Source organism: Hipposideros armiger, unplaced genomic scaffold (genome assembly GCF_001890085.2).
Source record: "Hipposideros armiger isolate ML-2016 unplaced genomic scaffold, ASM189008v1 scaffold_312, whole genome shotgun sequence".
NCBI classification, from domain to species: domain Eukaryota; kingdom Metazoa; phylum Chordata; class Mammalia; order Chiroptera; family Hipposideridae; genus Hipposideros; species Hipposideros armiger.
This window is the reverse complement of record NW_017731662.1, coordinates 409,239-428,433: the sequence shown is the minus strand read 5'-3', so window position 1 is coordinate 428,433 and position 19,195 is coordinate 409,239. Positions and strand designations below refer to the sequence as shown.

The window sequence follows — 19,195 nt, the reverse complement described above, 5'->3', positions numbered from 1 at the left end:
GGGACAATGGAAGGTGTGAATAAAGCCCCTTGAAAGGCTGGCCCCAGGGTGCAGTGGGTCCTGATCAGTGTCCAGCTTTGAGCTCTGCAGGGATGAGGGGCAGTTGGATCTGCTACCCAGTCAGGGACCTGGGACCCAGGCAAGACCAGCAGCTAATAATACACAGGCAGCCAGGGGAGCCCAGACTTGCACTTCTTCAAGTCACAGAGGCCAAAGCATCAAGCCTTCTGCTGCCCGGAGGCAGTGGCAGTGTGAGTCCTGCTGAGTCAGAGAAAACTGGGATCAAATGCAGCTCTATCAATGTGTGACCCTGGCCAATTGCTTATCACCTCAGAACCTCATTTTCTAATCTGAGAAATAAAATAGAGATAACCCCACCTAGGAAAGGTAAGTAGTGAAGATTAGAGGTAATGTTTTAAGGTGCCTGGCACCTAGAGGTGGCAATATGTGGTATCGCCTACATTACTTCCTTTCAAGTCCACCCCTGCAGTCCATTTTAATTCTATTTCACCTCTATTAAAGTTCAGGGATAGGGGATTCTAACTAGGCCTGGTCTGTAACTCCCCACAAAAGGTGACGGGCTGGTAGCAAGTCGACTGTGTGACATTTGGGGGAAGTTGTATTAGAGGTTTAGACTTGAAGAAGGCGAAACTGGGAGAATATTTTCTATACCTGAGTCCATTTGTGTCCTGTACTCCTTGATAGTTGAAAAGGAGTCTCTGGAAGAATGTGGAAGAGGCACTGTAGCGTCACTTGCCTGAGCAGGTTCTAACCTGCTGCCTGTCAGGAGCTGACATCTCCATGAATGAGAAGTCACAGTGCTGTCATAATAGGTTGTCAGCCCAGCCCTACCACCTGCCCATGTGTTCCCCAAAGCCCATGCACCCCCTCGGTCAGCAGCATCAGGCTCTAGGGCTCATCTCTCTTCTTCTGGATAGACCTTAGGACGTGGCCTTAAGGCCCATTTTGGCACTCTAATGGTCCCAGCTGTTCCTGTCTCAATGCCACCAAGTTTCCTACAGCCTTGCTTTGATTGCAGTTTGCAGAGTTTAAATGAGCCTTGCAGGCCTCAAATGCTGTTAAATTGAGGAGGACACTCCTTTTCTTGCTCTAGGTATTTTATCTTCTACAGCCTAAGAGTCCATTAGCTTTTTCACAGAGCTGCTGCTTGATAACCTTGCCACTTAACTAAATCCCCTGTACTTTTCCTTTCTATAGCTCCTGATTTATGACCTCCCTGATTATGTGGCTGGGCATTTAGAATCATGGTTAAGTCCTTACATTGACCTCTGTTAAGTTTCATCCTGTTAGATTCAACCTGTCAAAACCTTTTGGATTCATACTGTTTTCCAGCTATACAATACCCCACACAGCTTTGGATCCCTCACAAGATGAGCTCATATTCCCCTCTCAGTCATTGTTGAGAAGGTCAAACGGATAGGGCTGAGGATCAAGCTCTGAGGTTTGCTGATTTGAGGCACCAGTAGGACAGTTTCGTTATATCTATAATGCAAATAGAAATTTGGAAATGGAGCTTGGGTGAAAATATAGACTGGATATTTAGATTTGGGGGTCAATAAGAGGTAAAACAGTGCACATGGATAGTACAGCTGAGAGAGATCATAGAGAGAGGAGCAGAAAACAGAGAGCAGAAACTTGGAAGAGGCAAGGCAGAGAAGGGGAATCAAAATGATAGGATGGGGAGCAGGACAGTCCAGGGTCATGGTAGCTGAGAGAAGAGATAGTGCCAAGGAGAGGAGTCAAGTGCGGTTACAGAGAAGACCTGAGAAGAAAGGTCATTTGATGTGTGTGTGTGTGTGTGTGTGTGTGTGTGTGTGTGTGTGTGTGTGGTGGAGGAAGGATTAGAAGCAAGATTAAATTCCAATCCAGCTCTGAATGGGGGTATTGGTAATGTTTTTTTTTTTTTCTTAAGCCATGTGGTGAGTAAAAGGGTGTTTATCAACACCATTATTTATACTTTTTTGAATGGAAGAAATATTCATAATAAAATTGTTTTTCAAAAGGAGTTAATAGGTAGTGTAGAAGTAGAAGTGTGGGGACTATTAAAAAACATGAAATTGTAGTAGTAAAAAGGCAAGAGAAAGAGTAGAAGCTTACCATATGGTGGCGTTCATGGTCCTGAGCATATGTGTAGGATAATGAGAAGGTGCCACTGGAGAGAAAGCGCATCAGAAAAAGAAAGTAACTTATAGACTTGAAACTCTTGGTGGGCTAAAGGGGAGGGGATTGAGAACTCAGCAGACACAATAGCTAAAATGTGGAAGCAACTCAAGTGTCCCTTGATGGACGGATGAATAAGCAAAATGTGGTATATACATACAATTGAATATTATGCAGCCTTAAAAGAGAAGGAAATTCTGACACAAGCTCCAACAAGGATGAACTTTGAAGATACTACACTAAATGAAATATGTCAGTTACAAAAAGACAAATACTGTATGATTCCACTTATGTGAGATACTTAGAGAAGTCAAAATCATTGAGACAGAAAGTAGATTGTGGTTGTCAGGGGCTGGGGGCTTAAGGCAGTGGGGAGTTACTAAAAACAAAAAACAAACAAACAAAAAACTCAGGAGGAAAAGTAGTCACCAGGACAGAGAAAGGACAGAGAGACAGAAATAAGGGGATAAAAAAGAGCGAAAATGAAAAGATTTGAGGTGGATAAGAATGAACTTGAAGTTGTCACTGGATGAGCTTCATCTTAGTGGAGGGTCTGTCTGGTGGGGTCCACCAAGGATGTGTTGCAGGTTTGATCAAAGAGGAGGAGATTTAGAAGCACTTCTGGGGACTGTGAGGGACCAGCAAGAAATGAACGAAGGAGGTGCGGAGGGGCAAGGAGTTCTCAGCGGAGATTACTCATCATATGAAGGTGTAGGAGATGCATCACTGTTTGGGGTCTTTCTCCAGCTATGCTCAGCTACCTAGGGATAGAGGTAGAAAAAGCAGACCTGGTGTTGGTGGTGATCCTGGACTGAGGGTTCTCAAGGTGGGGGTCAGGGGAAGCAGCTTGGGGTGCTGACAAAGTCTGAGCAGGACAGGGCAGGGCAAGATACACTCTCCATCTATATTTTTGTTTGAGAGGGAGTCTCTGGAGGTAGCTCTGCTTTTGAGGACCAAAATGTGAGGGGGCAGGGAGGCCTGTGGTTGTAGTTTGTTGTAAGAGCTGAGCCTGCCCTGATCTCTCAGCCTGAAACTGAGCCCCTTGGGCTGTCTTTCCCCTAGAAAGCCCCCATCATTACTGGAATACCGGTCATGTAAAAGAGGCTGAGGAAAAGTCTTACAGATTGGTTTGGATGAAAGAAATCTGCCACGCTAGCTTTCAGGGCAAGTTTAAATGGTCTTCAGGACATTTTTATACAGTTTTCATATTGACAGTGAGATATTCTGGTTTGTATTCAGCCTTCATAGCAGGAAGTAGCCTGGACGCAGCTAGAAGTGACCACCTTATTTCAACTAGACTTGAACTGCCACCAACGCTGCTTTGTAGTAATGATTGCGAATGACATGCCCTATTTCTCTCCTGCAGAACCTGCAGCTGTAAACCCCCCGCTTGCTCCTGTGCATGGCTTTGCTCTTTATTATCAGGGATTACATGGAGGGGACAGTTTCAGGAGCCCAGGACATTTTACCATCATCCAGGGAGGAGGAAAAAGACTGACGTTAACACACTGAAAGGTGTTAAAAAATTATAATTCTCCAGGCTGCATGACAAAGAGGATTCAGTTCCAAATTTATGCCCCTAGGAGAGGTTGTGCCTGAGTATGAACAGATAAACTGGCAGAGTTATTCTGACACCGCAATAATGCAAGGCAGTTGGAAACCTCTGCTTGGACTTGGATAGTTTCAGAAAGGCAGGTCTGTCAGCCGTTGGCCTTAGACTGCTCAAGGAAGCTGGGGGTTCTGAGTTTTAATTCTAGACTTCTCGTATGACTGAATATCTTAGCAATTGGGAGCTTTTTTTTTTTTTTAAAGATTTTTATTGGGGAATTCGGGGATGGGAACAGCGTTGGGGAATTGGGGAAGGGGAACAGACAAGTTTCTGTCCTTTTGTTCTTCAGTCTAGTTGTGGAGGATGTTGCTTCACTGGCCCAAGTTGGCACCATCATTGCGCTCTTCCCGGGCGAGGCAGATCAGTCGCCAGCCTCTGGACGGCCGCTCACTGCGGCTGCTGGCCGCTCACTCCAGCTGCTGGCTACATACGGTAGCCCATGGCAATCCACTGCCACAGGGGCTGCAGCCTACGCCGTCGCCAGCGATTCACGGCAGCCCAGCTCCAGGTTGAGCTGTTGTTCAGTATCTTAGCTGTGGAGGGCAGTGTCACTGGCCCTCATATGTGGGATCCGAACCGGGGCCCTCTGGCGTCCCAAGCCAGTTCTTAACCAACGTGCCACTCAGCCGGTCCAGCAATTGGGAGCTTTTTGAGGCACATGTTTATTCACCTTGTATCCCCAGAGACTGGCATATAGGTGTGCTTCATGGATTTATATAGAAGGAATCACGTTGGAATATAAATTAGGTGGTGACAGGATAGCACAAAATATTCACATTTGAAAGCATTGCCTCCTGGTTTCTGCCTCCTTAGGGAAAGGAAAACTACTGTGATGGTTGGGATAGTGCTGAGTAAGAGCCTGCATTCCGGAAGCAGACTGCTGGCCGTGAACTCCTGCTCCACTGCTTACTGGTTGAATAGATGCTCTGAGTTACAGTGTCCTCATCTGTAAAATGGGGACAGTATACCCGAACCTACTTCATAGATTATTGTGAGGATGCAATGAGATAACACAGGCAAAGCCTCAGCATAGAGCAAAATTACAATAATGCAACTGAGTGGGGAGTCTCTTAGCTGTTATTACCTTTTCTCCCAGTCCTCTGAAAGATTCACTTCTCATCTGTCTCTTGCAGTTCGAGTCTGGCCTAAGTATACTCAACATGCAGGTATCCTAGAGACACCGTGACAATCATTTAACTTAACAGAAGCAAGCACAGTGCGCAGGGCTTGCACAGCCTCAGTACATGCTTACTGAAAGAACGAATGTAGAAAGAAATTTGCTCTTAACTTCTGGGAATTACACAACATACAAATTCATCTGATTTAATGATTCTCACTTGTGCAATAGAATGTCTGGCTCCTTAGGTTTTGAAAATACAATGAGTCGTTGAAATTAATGAAAGTGTCTGGAGGGCTTCAAATTTTTACCACATAGGAGCCCCCTGGTTCACTCAAAAATTGTCAAAGAGTCAGAATCGGTTGATCTGGAAAGCATGCAGGTGGTAGCATTTTAAACCCAACCCCCAGATGGCTCTGATGCCACACTTCAGGGCAGCCTAAAGGCCTCTATTGAGAACTCAGGGGTTATGTACAAGTGTGATGGGTACTTATCTGAATGCAAGGATCTCTTTGTTCTCTTACGTTTAGGTCTCCTTCTTCTTTCTCCAGCTGGTAACAGGATATTAGGATTGAAATTATCTTCAGTCCAAGCCCGGGCTGGGGGAATCTGGGCTCACGTAAGTTCTGGTGTTGTACAAGCACGGACATGCTTCAAGTCTTCATCGTAAAGATCTAGAGTGATTCGAATATACTATATGCCTGCAAATCACCCCGAGGGACTGTTCTTTTGGACTGTTAAGCTAGAAGCCTACCTGTTCCTCATTTTGACATTTCAGGACGATTGTATTTTCTCCTTCAGGATTAAAGAAAGACATTCTGCAGTGCCACTAGAAATAATTCAAAATCCAAGAAGGTTTAATGTGAACCACAAGAATATGGCCTGCAGTCACACTTCAAGTCTGAGAAGAATGCGTCTAGATCAGCACTAGAAGTATATTAATAGGAAATAAATGCTAGGTCCCTCAGCCTGCAGGGGAGAAGTTTGTGTGTGTTTCTATGGTTTTTCTAAGGCGAAAACCTCCCCCAGAATCTGGCATCTGCATTTAACCTCCAGCTGAGGTCATCAGTCTGCTCCACCATAACGTGACATGGTGCCACCTGGCCTCACTCTCCCTTCCCTACTAATCTGTCCCTGTAAATGTTGCCTTGAAAAGGTGTTAAGATTCAACGATTAATCAGAACCAATTTAACAGGCTATTGATGCCAGGAATGAATTTTTTCCAATTTACAAAGCTGGGATAAGCTGATTAAGGAGAACGGTACGATTTCACAGGAAATACATGAAGCTTCCCACACCTGTCTGACGAGCTTACCGAGATTCACAAGGGTGCAGAGAAAGGTGTGTTTGGGTGGCTACATTACGAGTCCATGGAGAGTAATTACGAGGAATTTATAGACTCTTCTAGGTAACCGCATATACACAGTCATGGATGCTCATCTAAATGCAAGAATTTCTTTCTTTCTTCTTTTTTTCTTTTTTTTTTAATCTTTAGGTTTTTCTCCTGTGGATGAATGGGTACTAAGATTGAAAGTACCTTCAGTCATAGATTGGGAAACGTTTGCCCCACAGGAGTAGAACTTCACCCCCAGCATTGTATAAATACTTCATGTGATCACCTCCATGGAGGAGACTGGGAGGTGTATACACAACCAGCTACATAAGTTGCAGGCCCAGCACTAGGTGAAAATTGATTAAAAAGCAGGAAAAGGTGCAATTAGAGGTATTAAAATACCTTTTTTCCTGTGGTCTCTCTCTTGCCTTGTCATGGTGTTTGTTTGTTTTTACTCTTCCCCCCCCCCCTTTTTCTTATTGTGGTAAAATACACATAACATAAAATTGCCATCTTAACCTTTTTACACTTACACAGTACAGGTACATTTTGTACATTTTTAAGTGTGCAGTTCAGTGGTATTAAATACGTTCACATTGTTGTGCAGCCGCCGTCAGTCATGGGATCTAATTTGCCATTTAATGCCCTTCTAAGTAAATAAAAATTAAAAATCTAAATTATTAGCACGAATTTTACTGTCCATTTCTCATTGTACAGTGACAGTTTTAAATGCACAGGTCAGAGCATTTAACTCATTTGTGCAGTCATCAAAATCACAATGTGTACTTTGTCCCTGGAGGATGCCTCAAGCTGTCCAGGAAAGACAAACAGACAGCCTCAGGAAGGTTGAAGAGGCAGAGAGGGCTCCCCAGCACAGAGCAGCTCCGGGAGCTGGCTGGGAGCGGCCCCCCTGGTATAGGGATTTACAGGGATATTCTGACCTTCGCAGGTATGAAGGAACCCCCACCCCCTTCCCCCACAGCCTCTGCACTAGGAAACTGGGTCAGGAGTGAGAGATCTGTTCACCTCTCATCAAGATGGGTCCACCAGAGTACTGCCACAGTCCTGCCAGTCCTGGCAGGGTGGCCACCTCTATGCCCTGCCCCAATAGGCTGTAGGATAGGTGCAGCCAACCATGACCTTCCCCACCTGTGCCCAGGCCTTTGCTCGGGGCAGAGGGTCTCAGTGGTCACTGGGGTGGCACAGGGAGGGGAGGCCAGGCAGGGTTCAGGTTCCAGGAGGCAGGAGAGGGGGCTGAGAACCCACCCCCAGGGAGCTGGGGACATGGGATGGGGGTGGGGGAGGTATAGGGATGAGGGAGAGGGAGGCAGCAGAAAGCCTTCCTACCCCCCTGCGTGCTCCAGTGCTCCAGTGTCAGGGCTGGGACTCAGAGCATTAAACCCCATGCACGGGGGTCTCTGCTGAGCTTGGGACGCAGTGGAACTATACTGGCTGTGCACTTCCAGAGCTGGCCCTGGTGCAGGAGCTGAGAACAAGTAAGAGAGAGGACAGACAGGACAGCTGGTGCTTCCGGGAGCAAGGCCGGCCTTGCCCATCCCCAGCTCCCGAGCAGGGTCCAGGAACATTTCGGTGTGAAGAGATGATTTGTTCTCTGGACAAAAGCCTCCTCTCCTCTTCGCTACTGCCCTCCTTTCAGCATTGCCCCTGGCTCTGCCTCCTCCTCCCCTTCCTGCCCCAGATTCCAAGCAGAGTGCTTTGCCTCTGCCCCATTTGTGGCTTCTCTTTGGATCTTCCTTTGGAGCTCTTCTCTTTTTTGCTTCCCCTTTCTCTCCCTCTGTGTCAGTGAGGAGGATGGAAGAGCTGTCTTTTAATTATGCTTCATAGTAAATTAAGGTGGCCTTCGCTGCCCGGCAGGACGCATGTGGCGCCAGCATTTAATGCTGGTGAAACTCTTTGAGCTCCTGGGGTGGGGGTGCCTGCTTTTTAGTATTGTGGGAGGCCCAACAAGAAGAAAGGAGACGGAGGGGATAAAGCTGGAGAAAATCACAGAAGCATAGGAAATATGGGAAAGGGAACATGGGAAAACGGTTAAGGGGAAGAAGATGGAAATCCGGGGGTAAGGAAGGAAGGAGAGAAAGACAGAAGGGAGCCTGCTTTCTGCCTGCTCTGCCCACATGGTTTGAAAGAATAGAGGCTTTGCCTGATAAAGCTACTGCCCCAAGCAGGCATTATCTGTGCATGCCGGTGTCAGGACAATGACTGGGAACCCTAGGTGGTGACAAGAAATGTCAGCATGAGTCTGTTGCTCAGCTCCTGTCAGATCCTTGGAAATGTGACTCAGCATTTTAGTCTTCTCAGAGCACATGGCAATGAATCAGAGCCCCAGGTAGAGCAGGTGCTCTGGAGAGAACTGGGTGGGGGTTAGATGGGAACGTTAAATGGGCCAGAAGAACTATGGAAACCCCCCAGCACTGTGTTGAGGAGAGCTGGGACTTTTCGTTCACAAAAATGAGCTCTATTTTTCCAGGGTGATCAAAGCAGAGGCTGTATTAGCCAGATGTACTCATAACCTCAAGGTTTGAAAGCCTTTCTTCCTTGTAGCATTGTAATGAACTAGCCTCTGGGGTCCTGTTGGGAAGGCTCCACTAAGCCTCTCGAGAAGGGAGCAGAAAGGGCAGCTCTGTGTGATGGACAGCCTAGAGGTGACACGCGGCTGTATGGTCAGGCCTGGCATGGCACCTCAGTGATGCAGGCTCACAGGGGCCACAGGCTTCCTCTGCCTGTCCCCTCAGCAATTAACATCTCTCTCCTGAGGGAGATTTCACTTTTGAATTGTGCTACAGACTCCGTGGAGATTTTCCTCACAGTGGCAGTAAAACTAATTTGTCAAGGGAACAATATGACCCCCTCCACTGACCTGCAGTGCTCTGATATACTTCCTGAGACCTCTTTGGTGACCAGTGAGATACGAGGACAGTGCTTATCTCTAATTCAAGAGAGAAAACTAAACTGTGCCAGCAAATATAGCCCCACTCTTTCTAGAGCAGAATTTCTCCAAATGGCGGTCTGTGGCTCTCCCACATCAGAATTATGTGGAATGATGGTTGGAAAATCAGATTTCTGCATCCCCACTGGAGCACTATGAAATCTCTGGGGGTGAGAGGTCAGAACGTACATTTTAAACAAGCTGAGCGTAGGTAACCCTATATATACTGACAGTTGTAAATCAATGCTTGGAGCAGTGGTTCTTAAACTTGAGTGAGCCTCAGAATTACCTGGAGGGCTTGTACCACACAGATGGCTGGGCCCCACCCTCGGAGCTCCTGATTCAGTGGGTCTAGGGCGGGGCCTGAGAACCTGCATTTCTAACCAGTTCCTGGGGGATATTGACACTGCTGGTCTGGGGACCACATTTTGAGAACCTCTGGGTTAAAGCAATTACAGCAACTTAGTCTTGTTTCTGTTGGGTGTAACCTATTTACTGAGGCTCAGAGTGTGGGAGGCAGTGGTGGTGGAGGGCTTGCTTTCTCCCTCTCCAAAAGGTGAATGAATGTCTGGGAAAGCTCTGCAGGGCCACATGGCCCCAGGAGCCAGGCCCCTCTGCAGGGCCTCAGGGAGAAAACGGTGTGTGTGTTTGTCAGGCTTCTGGTGGCTGGCGCGTCAGACCCTCGGGAGCTCAGTTTGCTTTCAGATAAAAATGGGGCTATAGGTCTGTTCTAGGGCAAGACAAGAAGGATTGGCGAAATCTAGCACTTCCAGTGTATCTCAGAACTAAGCTGGAATAACAACTGGAAGCACAAAGAAAGAAAGGTAGAGTTCTTATTACCATGGCTAACTAGGCAGAAACCATCTCTAAAAAGCCAGGCTTTCTTGAGGGGTGGGCATCAGGCCTCTGGGCTTATAGTTCAGGGGTCTCAGGACACAGATGTTTCCTTTCTTTCATCTAGAAAGTATTTCAGGCTGAGGCCTCCACAGACCACGGTGGCTTGCTAGGCTGTTCGGTTCCTCCCCTCCTTCCTCAGATACCCGCGGTTACCAATATGGCCACTAGAGGTCTCAGTAGGACAACCATTATCCTAGGAAGAGGCCGGGAAAGACCTGGAAGACGCCTGAAAAGGACCTCCTCTGTTTGCTTTGTTGTTTAGGGGGCTCTCCAGCAACGGGAAAACTAAGGTGAAGAGCACATGACTTGTGCCTGCCTGCCCAGCGTCTTCCACATGAGGACCGGTCTTGCATGGCTGCCCAAGGATGCGATTTTCCTCTTCAAACAGCACTAAATTGTCACCGGAGAGGGGATGGTAACACCAGGGCAATGATGAAGAAAGGGCCTGCAGGCCCTTACCATAATTTCCCCAGCTGTTCCCTCCAAATGACATGGTCATTGAAAATTTTCAACCTTTTGTCAAGTTCCATGCAAATGCAGCTTTAAGAGTCCTCTCTAGCACAACACTTCCAGCCGGACTTGTTGCCTCTAAAGCTCCTTCTCCACCAAAATTCTGGAGCTGAAATTCTATCCCAGTGATACTTTCTGAGGTCACAGCTCTTTGCAGTGCTACATTTTGTACAGCGGCATTAGAACCTAAGAAGTGCACAATAAAATTACCCACCTCTGTGATTTCCCCCACCCCACCATATCCTGTCTTGTTCTTTTCAACCAACGTGAAATCAGTGTCAGATCCAGGGAAGGCTGCTGCAGACCAGATGGGCTATTTTGGAAAAAGTTACATATTAAATCAAACTCAGTATATGGAAACCAAAATGGATCAAGCAATAATACTTTGCTTTATAAAAAAGATGCATCATAAAAATGCCATGGATTTACCATGAAAAAAGACAGCTGTTAAAATGACATTGCATATTTGGTTAATATCTGTATTTCTATAATGTTATATAAACGGGGCGTATCTCAAAACTGTGCTGGAAGTTGGCATGTGTGGGTCTCGACTCTTGTTTCCAGCTTTCAACATAGTCTTTCACTGCCTCAGAGACTTTCCTGGCCCTGTTAACTCGGTAAGCAATATACTGCAAGGGGAAAATGTAACCTTGCTCGCCTACTGGGTCTCCTTACGTTCCAGAGCTCTAATCAGTGGTATCTTGGAAAGCAGAGAACTGGATACCAGCCGGATAACTCCAAACTGCAGAAACCAGCATACCTGAGATGGCCCAATCTGATGTTTGCCAAGCCCACCTCAGCGTCATACGTCTGTGTAAGGGGGTCAGGCAACTCGCTTCTCATCGGCGCTTCCTCCCTCCTGTCTTTGCTCTTCTTCAGTGAATAACAGAGACTTACAGGGCACATGCTCCATGGGCTGTCCCCATTGGCACAGCCCAACTTTAAGTTTTTCTATAATCCTATAGTGGGAAATGAATACTGCTGGGAGGAAACTACATGAAAAACAGCCTGAGGTTAGGAGCAAACTTAACATCATGTACTTTTTGAAATCAGCTGTTTTCAAACTCATTTTGCATATGAAGAGCCTGAGGTCCAGAGAGGCATAGAAACTTTCCCAAGCTCGCCCAGATACTGAGTGGCAGAACTAGGACCATGACCCAAGGTCCTTTCCTGGGATGTGGGCTCCTTTACTTTCATTCACTTTAAAAAGGCTCTCCGGGCTGTGTGTAGGGTTCTCTCCCAGAGAGAAAGGAGCTGGGACATACACTGATGGGACGCTTTGATGGAAAGAGGAAGATTGAGTTTTAATCCAGGTGCTGCCCCATCTTGGGCAAGTTACTTTCCCTCTCGAAGCCTGAATCATCGTTTATGAATTAAGGGTTTGGAGTGAAGGACCCATCTCTAAGGACTCTTTGGCTCCAGAATTCTGTGCATGTCTAAGCGAAGGGTTGGGGTTCAACCCTGCAGGGGACTGAGTAGTGTTCAGTCACATCTTGTGAGAGCCTTTTCAGTTTTATTTATTTATTTTTTAAAAACTTAAATTATCATATGGGTTCTTATTTTATGTTTTTTAAAAATAATTTTTTATTTTTCAATTATAGCTGACATTCAATATTATATTAATTTTAGGTGTAAAACATAGTGATTAGACATTTATATAACTTATGAAGTGATCACCCCAATAAGTCTAGTACATATCTGACCCCAATACAATTATTACAATATTATTTATTGTATTCCCTAATTCCTTCCCTTTTCACTCATTTCTCCAACCTCCCTCTTATCTGGCAACCCCCAAAATGTTCTCTGTATCTATGCGTTTGTTTCTGTTTTGTTCATTTTGTTCTTTAGATTCCACTTATAAGTGAGATCATATGGTATTTGTCTTTCTCAGTCTCACTTATTTCACTAGCATAATACCCTGTAGGTCCATCCATGCTGTTGCAAATGACAAGATTTCATTCTTTTTTATGACCCAGTAATATTCCATTGCATATATGTACCGTTTCTTCTTTATCCATTCATCTACTGATAGAGACTACATTGCCTTCATATCTTGGCCATTGTAAATAATGCTGCAATGAACATATGGATGCACATGTCTTTTTTTTTTTTAAAGATTTTTTTTTTTTATTGGGGAATTGGGGAAGGGGAACAGACAAAATGCTGTCCTCTTGCTCTTCAGTCTAGTTGTGGAGGACGTCGCCTCACTGGCCCATGTTGATGTCATTGTGCTCTTCCCCGGGTGAGGCAGATGGGTCGCTGGTCACTGAATGGCCACTCACAGTGGCTCTTGGCAGCTCACGCTGGCTGCCAGCCACTCACGGTAGCTTACGGGAGCCCACTGCAGCTCCACTGCAGCCTACGCCATCGCCGGCAACTCATGGCAGCCCAGCTCCAGGTCGAGCTGTTATTCACCATCTTAGCTATAGAGGGTGCAGTGTCACCGGCCCTCATGAGGGATCCTAACCAGGGCCCTGCTGCCCAGAGCTGGCGTCCCAAGCCAACTCTTAACCAATGTGCCACTCGGCCGGCCCTGCACATGTCTTTTTGAATTATTGTTTGGTATTAATTTGGAAAAATACCTGGAAGTGGAATTACTGGGTCCTTCTTTGTCTCTTGTTATAGGCTTTGTTTTAAAGTCTATTTTGTCTGGTATAAGTATTGCTACCACAGTATTTTTTTAATTTCATTTTTATTTTCATAAAATATCTTTTTCCCATCCCTTTCCTTTCAGTTTGTGTGTGTCTTTCAATATGAAGTGAGTCTCTAGTAGGCAGCATATGTAAGGGTCTTGTTTTCTTATCCATTTAGCCACCCTATGCCTTTTGATTAGAGCATTTAATTTATTTACATTTAAAGTAATTCTTGATAGATATGTAGTTATTGCCATTTTACTACTTATATTTTGACCTTTTTTTCTTCTTCTTCTTAAAAAAGTCCCTTTAACATTTCTTGTAATACTGGTTTGGTGGTAATGAATTCCTTTAGCTTTTTCTTGTCTGGGAAGCTCTTTATCTGTCCTTTGATTCTAAGTGATAGCTTTGCTGGGTAGAGTAATCTTGGTTGTAGGTCCTTGCTTTTCATCACTGAATATTTTATGCTAATCCCCCTGCCTGCAAAGTTTCTGTTGAGAAATCAGCTGACAGTCTTATAGGAGCTCCTTTGTAGGTAACTAACTGCTTTTCACTTGCTGCTCTAAAGATTTTCTCTTTGTCTTTAACCTTTGGCATTTTAATTATGTTGTGTCTTGGTGTGGGCCTCTTTGGGTTTATCTTTTTGGGACTCTGCACTTTCTAGGTTTGTATGTCTATTTCCTTCACCAGATTAGGGAAGTTTTCTATCATTATTTGTTCAAATAGGTTTTCAATTCCTTATTCTCTCTCTTCTCTTCTTCTGGTATCCGTATGAAGCAAATGTAATGCTTGATGTTGTCCCAGAGGCCCCTTACCTTATCCTTATTATTATTATTATTTTTGGATTCTTTTTTCTTTTTGCTGTTCTGATTGGGTGTTTTCTGCTACCTCATCTTCTAAATCACTGATGTGTTCTCTACTTCATGTAGTCTGTTGTTGATTCCCTCTAATGTAGTCTTCATTTCAGTTATTGTATTCTTTGTTTCTGATTGGTCCTTTTTCATGTTCTCTATCTCCATTTTTATGTTGCTATCCCTTTGTTAAAGTTCTTCCTGAGATCATTGAGCATCCTTATAACTAGTGTTTTGAACTCTATGTCTGGTAGATTGCTTGTCTCCATTTTGTTTAGTTCTTTTTCTGGAGTTTTGTTCTGTTCTTTCACTTGGGACATGTTTCTGTCTCCTCATTTTGGCTGCCTCCCTGTGTTTGTTTCTATGTATTAGGTAGGGCTGCTATGTGTCCAGGTCTTGATAGAGTGGCCTAATATAGTAGGTGTCCTTGGGGGCTCAGTGGCACAGTCTCCCTGGTACCTGAGTTGGGTGCTCCAGGTTTGTCCCTTGTGTGGGTTGTGTGTGCCCTCCTGTTGTAGTTGAGCTTTGATTGCTGTTGGCACATCAATGGAGGGACTGACCCTTGGGCTGATTGGTTGTGAAGACTGGCTGTGACTACACCAGAGGAGCTGTTTTGCAGGGGTTAACCCTACAGAGCAGGATTCACTTTATTGGGGCTCTGGTGCCTGCCCAGTCTGTTCTTTGGAAGTGTCATGTATAGAAGTGGTTGGTTGGTGCTCTGGTGTGGTCTGAAACTGGCCACTGGGTGTATTGGTTCTGAGGCCTCTTGGGAGGCGCTCTGGTGCTGGCAAGACCAGCTGTTGCCTGTGCCCTGCCTGGGGCCACTTAGTATGAGCCACAAGATGATTTGCAGATGGTTGCCATTGTGCTGTGCTTGGAGGTGTCTAGGAGAGGCCAAACTGTGAACTGAGGCCAGCTGCTACTAGTGCTGGGCTTTGGGCTGCCTAGCAAGAGATATAGGGCAAGCTGAAGTCAGATGCTGCTTGTTTGGGGTGTATGAATCTTTGAGAGATTTTAGGAAAGTCCACAAAATGAGGCAAGACATTCCATTTGTATGGAAAAGCTGATGGAAGTGGCTTGGGTGGGCCCACAAGTTTGGTGCAGTGGGGTCTCTGGGAATTACCAGGGCAGGGTTAATGGTGTTAGTCAGGTTGATAAAGACTTAGATATGAGGCCTGCCTGCACATGTGGTGCAGGCTGGGTGGGGGCAAGTTTCAACAAAAAAATCCAGTGGTTTCTGCCAGCACTTCTGTCTAGGAGAAAGCTGCCCCTCTAGCCCTCACCCTGCAGCCAGACAATTCAGTTCCTCCCCATATGTCCCTGGTGACTTTTGAGCTGCTGCTCCAGTCTTGGAGCTCAGAGTGAGTGAGTCTGTCAGTGAATAAGTCTGCACGTGAGCCCTTTAAGAGGAGTGCCTGGGACTGCAGCCACTCTCCATCTCACTCAGCTACAATCTCCACTGGTTTCCACAGCCAGAAGTTATGGGGACTTCACTCCCCATGGCACTGGAACCCTGGGCTGGGGATCCTAGTGTGGGGTTGGGATCCCTCACTCCTCAGTGTGGACCTCCACAGCCAAGATATCCCTCTCGATTTTTAATTGTCACACGAGGGTGTAGGATAAGCCTATTCCACATCTCCACCCCTCCTACCAGTCTTGACATTGCTTCTTCTGTATGTCCTTAGTTATAAGACTTCTGTTCAGCTAGACATTTGGCGATTCTCAGTGATAGTAGTTTAGTTGTAATTTTGATGTAGTTGTGAGAGGAGGTGAGCACAATATTTACCCCCTCTACCACCTTGGAAGCCTATGAGAGCCCCTTCAATTTTAAATTCTTGTCATCTCTGACAACTAACTTGCAAAGTTTCCTCCAAACTAATTCCTATTCAACACACACTCATAACTTTAGTGAGATTGAAAACAAGAGGCAGTTACTATCCCAAAATCATGGTCAGGTGTGGAAGGCTGTACAGTAAGATAGGATCATGTTTAAATGTTCCAGGTATACTCTTTGTCAGGCACAATGTAAATCTAGTTTATTACATATTGCATTCACAAAGTGGAAATACAGTTTATGTAGATTTAAGGAATACCAAAAGGGATGGTGTGTGTGTGTGTGTGTGTGTGTGTGTGTGTGTGTGTGTGTGTGAATACAATAAAGGGCTGGTATAGCCCATATTTGGCTTAAAAACCATTATTCTTTCTCCTTCTATAATAACAGGTTTGTTCAACATATGTATGTGTTCCATCATATACTTATTTACAGACAAAATAATAAATGAATGAGAAGATTGCCTCTTTTCTCCACAGCTCATTTTAGCCCTGTTACATGTCACAGTGGTATTTATTTTCACATAACGTCCACTCCTACAAAGACCCACAGAGCAATACCCTGTTTAGGCAGGTGGCCCCAGCAGAACACTGCATAGCAAAGGGCACTATGGGTGACCATGGCCGGAATGAAGAGGCCTAAACACATTTCCACACTGTGGAGTGTCATGTTGCAGTGTGAACGTGGACGCATGCCTAGAATCCTAAAAGCTTACAATCTGAGGGCTCGCTGTCAGAGAACAATAACAAAACGCATTCCTAGGGGCCCCCCAGCTCCTTCCCCGGGAGGTGCCAGGCTGACAGCTGCTCTGGCTCCTACCCGTGTGCCAGGGATTGGGGAGAGAGAAGCACAAATATAAAATCAGGAACAAAGACATAGGATCTATGGCTTAAAAGTGACGGTTCATGCGGCCCAAGCACCAAGCGGCGAAAGCAGAACTCAGAGAACAGCAGAGAGAACATGCGGGAACAGTAGGCAGAAGCGCACAAAACACAGCTGGAGCCACAAGGAGCCATGCTCACACTTACATGGTGTGGTCTCACACTACCTTAGTTTGCTTTAAGCATTTCCATCATCTGAGAGTTTGGGAGGGAAAAACAGAATAATTAAAGATAAAATGCATTAAGAGCTCACACTTTATTTTTAAAAGTTAAAAATAACAATGTCATACCTGGCCATCCCATTTATATTGTGCAGAGATACACAAGTGATGATTCAGTTATGAAAAGCACATTTCTGAGAGCCACACTGTGGTTTCATATCGTAGCTGTGCCACTTGCTAGCTGTGTGACCCTGGGCAAGTGTCTTATCTTTCTGTGCCTTGGTTTTCTCATCTGTTAAATGGGCACATTTGACTGTTCAGAGGTTTCAAAAATAGATGAGTCACTCTTAGAGTTGTAGATCAACTAACAGGCTGAGAATCTACCTGTTAAATAATTTTTCTCTAAAATACTCAAAACAGACATAGCTTTTACATTTCCATTTGGTTTACTCACACTTTGAGTGAATAGCTGTCTCGTTCATTTGAAACTTTATGAAAACCACCCAAAATGTCCTTCTGAGTAAGCATTTCTTTTACTGGGTGATTTGCCTTAAGCCCGGGGAGTTTGGGTTCTATAGTTTAATTTCCCACTTCCTAGGTAGTAGTGGATAATAGGTGGAATGCTGAATGTTGACTGATTTTTCCTTCAAATGAATCAGCTCCTGGGCCTTCCGGGCTCAGTGATGGAGGGTAGCAATGAAAAGAACAGAAATGAAATAGAGTCCTAGTGAAAACGATTTTTAGTTGAGAGGACTTTCAAAGAAGAAATACAAGATAGTGTAGTAATTTATTGTTAAAATCAATAAATCTAGGCTGGACGTGACCTTGGTAATTAATTATCCAGTCCACTGCTTCATTTTACAGACAAGGCCATGAAGGTTCTGAGAGGACAAGTGACACAGCCTGTTGGAGACAGTTAGGGTTAGTGGTAGGCCTCCTGACTTGTGGTCAAGCACCATTCCACCATGCTGCTTCTGTATTCAATAGAAGAACAAAGCTTTCTAAGCAATGACACTCATTAGGGATATAATACAAGTAATGTGCTCAGCCTGCCCTCTGAGTTTGGAAAGGTTTGATCTCTTCATAAGCAAGCTAAGGGCACAGTTAGGAAACTGCTTTAATTCCTCCAATAAGATAAAGATCATGTGATATATGTGGTCTGCCTCTAGGCCACTGATCCCCAAATCTGAAGAAACTATGGACCCCTTTAAAGGAAAATAATTCTCTAAGATCTATGATAAATTTTCTTAATCAGCATTTTAGAAATATTTACTTAAGAAAGCTAAAATCTCATTCTTATAACATTATTTTCAATTGAGAATTCTCACTGCAAAAAGGAAGATTTATCTTTAGAATTGACAGAATGAAAACACAAAATTTAAATGTCCTTATTAACCCAAAGACCCCCATCTCCCTGCAAGAATATTCTGTCCTTGAAATCCAATTTGAGAAGCACCGTCCTAGCTCGGAATGCATCTTGGCTCTTCGCTGGGCCCACTAAGGAACATCTTCAGTTTATATCTCCTTCTACCTTTGCTTCTTCAGTAGCAACATCTTTTGTACAGAATGGGTATTCTTTTTTTTAAAAGATTTTTATTGGGGAATTGGGGGGATGGGAACAGTGTTGGGGAATTGGGGGAAGGGGAACAGACAAGTTGCTGTCGTTTTGTTCTTTAGTCTAGTTGTGGAGGACGTTGCTTCACTGGCCCAAGTTGGCACCATCATTGCGCTCTTCCCAGGCGAGGCAGATCAGTCACCAGCTTCTGGATGGCCGTTCACGCTGGCTGCTGGCTACACACGCTGGCTGCTGGCTATACACGGTAGCCCATGGCAACCCACTGCCACAGGGGCTGCGGCCTACGCCATTGCCGGCGACTCTCGGCAGCCCAGCTCCAGGCTGAGCTGTTGTTCAGCATCTTAGCTGTAGAGGGCAGTGTCACTGGCCCTCATATGTGGGATCCGAACCGGGGCCCTCTGGCGTCCCAAGCCAGTTCTTAACTATCGCGCCACTGGGCTGGCCCCAGAATGGGTATTTTTAGTTCACATTTTTACAATGGAGACTTTGTGTCCTGTATTCCTATTACCTCATCACCCTCTCTCCCTGAATCCTAGGTCACTTTGTGATTTTTCTAAAATTTGCTTTAGATGAAAATTCTGCATAATCCTGCCTTTGTGGAATGGCACTTTTCATGAAAATGCTAGTTTCCTAAAACAAAAGACATAGAGATTTCCAATCTGCCA

At 45.1% G+C, this 19,195-nt stretch overlaps 1 long non-coding RNA gene across 1 annotated transcript in view; it reads right to left on the bottom strand.

The window, feature by feature from the left end:
- The window catches only part of LOC109392056 (uncharacterized), a 46,454-nt gene extending 29,464 nt beyond the window's left edge, over nucleotides 1-16,990 (bottom strand). Inside the window, exon 1 of the long non-coding RNA XR_002125983.1 lies at nucleotides 16,941-16,990. This is a non-coding gene — a long non-coding RNA (uncharacterized LOC109392056). The remainder of the gene's footprint in view (nucleotides 1-16,940) is intronic.
- Nucleotides 16,991-19,195: the final 2,205 nt, after the last annotated feature.